The sequence below is a fragment of the Tribolium madens genome, unplaced genomic scaffold (assembly GCF_015345945.1).
Source record: "Tribolium madens isolate multiple individuals breed KSU strain unplaced genomic scaffold, Tmad_KSU_1.1 Scaffold_3;HRSCAF=73;Tcas5.2_LG2, whole genome shotgun sequence".
NCBI classification, from domain to species: domain Eukaryota; kingdom Metazoa; phylum Arthropoda; class Insecta; order Coleoptera; family Tenebrionidae; genus Tribolium; species Tribolium madens.
This window is the reverse complement of record NW_025401006.1, coordinates 13,924,565-13,927,635: the sequence shown is the minus strand read 5'-3', so window position 1 is coordinate 13,927,635 and position 3,071 is coordinate 13,924,565.

Genomic DNA, 3,071 nt, shown 5'->3' with positions numbered 1-3,071 from the left:
CGTTTCAGAGCTAAACTGGGCTAAAAAACACATTGAATTTGTCTTTTTTCGGTGGTTTCTCAGACAGAAATACAAATGATTTGCGATTTTTTTTTCAGAAATAAGCATAAAAATCATCAATTAAGTAAAAATTAAAAAATTTTATTCGAGAAGCTTGTAAATCTCGGATTGGAGTTTGAATAGAGGAAATTCCGCATCATCAATAACATAATTATTTCGCTCGAGCGAAAAATCACATAAATTATTTTTATATGGAGGCCAGAAGTGTAAAATAAACCATCGAGCTGGTCAATGGTAGTAAACTTGGATCGGTAACTACCACTTACAACCTACATACTGACATAAATTTATGAAGCGAGTTAGTAATTGTATCCACAAAGAGAAAAAATACGATTTCTCTCTCAACTCGCTCAATTTCTGACCTTTAAAACATTACAGATTCTTGCACACAAAGATACCATTAGGTGAATTTTCCATGATTGATGACTTCTTTTACCAAAGGAAAATGTAAATATAACATGAAAAGCTATTACTCATCTCAGTTACATGATTGAAATGTTTATTTTCCGGGGAAAAATTATTTCGTATCAAATATGTTTAAATATAAAATACGATCAATTTACGTGATTTATTTCTTATCGACGTGATCATTTTTAATGCTAAATGCGACCCACACTGATTTAGAGAAGTGGGCAACGTGTTCTCAACAATAGAACAAGCTGTAAATTTGTAACCGTCATGTGGGGTATTGCCACTAATGAGCCACATCATTATCCAAATTAATTGATTTCTTGATGAGTTAATTTGGTGATCGCTCCGAGAGTATCCTATGGCAAAAATTCAAAAAAAAACGGAAAAGCAAAAATCCTAATAATGACCTTTAAAATAGCATTCCAGTTGTCTAAACATAAGTAGTTACCACTTATATTTTCATAGTTATCTACTCTTGGGTAACCAATGACAAAAATTTCAAAAAAAAATCATAGCAATTTCCTCTATAATTACTAGTTGTAGAATAATGGACTTAAAAGTGCTTTCCAATGGTGCTCAACATAAGCGGTTACCACTGATGTTTCCAGAGTTATCTGCTCTGGGAATAATCAATGACAAGACTATCGATAAAAAAGGAAAACCAAAAATAATTACGATTTTCTCCAAAATTATTAATTGTGTAATAATGGCGTTTTTTCTATAAGATAGCAAATTAAAAGTGCTTTCCAGTGGTGCAAAACATAAGCGGTTACTATTGATATTTCCAGAGTTATCTGCTCTAAAGTAACCAATGGCAAAATCTTCGAAAAAAAAAACAAAAATCATAACGATTTTCTCGATAATTGTTAGCCATGGTATAACGAAGTTTTTTCTATAAGATGGGAAGATAAGAGTGCAAAACTTTTGGCGGTTAACATTAATTTTTTTGGAGTTATCTGTCTGGAAGTAACCAATAACAAAAATTAAAAAAAAAATAAGAAAAACCAAAAAACATGATAATTTTCTCGCTAATTGTTAGTCGTATTATAAAAATCTTTCTTCTATAAGATAGCAAATTAAAAGAGCTGCTAAACAGAAGCTGTTAACATTGATATTTCCGCAGTTATCTGACTTATCTGCTCTGAGAGTAACTAATAAAAAAAATTGAAAAAAAAAATAAAAGACCGAAATCATGACGATTTTCTCGATAATTAGTAGCCGCAGGATAATGACTTTTTTTCTGTAAGATAGCAAATTAAAAGTGCTTTCTGATGATGCTAAACATAAGCGGTTATCGCTGATACTTCCCAAGTTATCTGCTCTGAGAGTGATCAATTACAAAAATTTCGAAAAAAAATTAAAATAAAAAATCTTTACGATTTTCTCCAAAATTATTAGCTGAATGATAATGACGTTTTTCCTATAAGATAGCAAATTAAAAGTGTTTTCCAGTGGTGCTAAACATAAGCGGTTATCATTGATATTTTCAGAGTTATCTGCTCTAAAGTAACTAATGGCAAAATCTTCGAAAATAGAAAACCAAAAATTATAACGATTTTCTCGATAATTGTTAGTCATAGTATAACGACCATTTTTTATAGGATAGCAAGTTAAAAGTGCATTGTAATGATGCAAAACATTGGCGGTTAACACTAATTTTTTCAGAGTTATCTGTCTGGAAGTAACCAATGACAAAAACTGTTAAAAAATAAGAAAAACCAAAAACATAATAATTTTCTCGCTAATTGTTAGTCATAGTATAAGAATCTTTCTTCTATAAGATAGCAAATTAAACAGAAACTGTTACCATTGATATTTCCAAAGTTATCTGCTCTGAAAGTGACTAAGAACAAAAATTTTGAAAAAAAATAAATAAATGAAAAACCGAAATCATGACGATGTTCTCAATAATTGGTAGTTGTAGGATAATGACCCTTTTTCTATAAGATAGGAAATTAAAAGTGCTTTCCAATGGTCCTAAACGTAAGCGGTTACTACTGAAATATCAGAAGTTCTGCTCTGGGAGTAATCAATGACAAAATTTTCGATAAAAAAAACTAAAATCACTATTTTCTCGATAATTATTGGATGTATAATAATGACGTCCTTTTAATAAGATAGAAAATTAAAAGTGTTTTCTAATGGTACTAAATATAAGCGATTACCATTGATATTTTCCTAGTTATCTACTCTGAGAGTAACCACTGACAAAATTTTTCAAAAAAAAAAATTAAAAATAAAGACAATTTTCCCGATAACTGTTAATTGTAAGATATTGACCTTTTTTCTACAAGATAGCAAATTAAAAGTGCTTTCCGATGGTGCTAAACARAAAGAGTTGCCACTGATATTTTCGCAGTTATCTGCTCTGAGAGTAACTAATAACAGAAATCAAAAAAAAACAAAGAAACCATGACGATTTTCTCGACAATTTTTAATTGTAAAATAATGACCTTTTTCTGTAAYATAGCAAACTAAAAATGTTTTCGAAACACAAGTGGTTACCACTGATATTTCCGTAGTTATCTACTCCAAGAGTAACCAGACAAATTTTTTCAAAAATAATACAAAAATTACCAAATTTAGTTGAAAAAATGTTG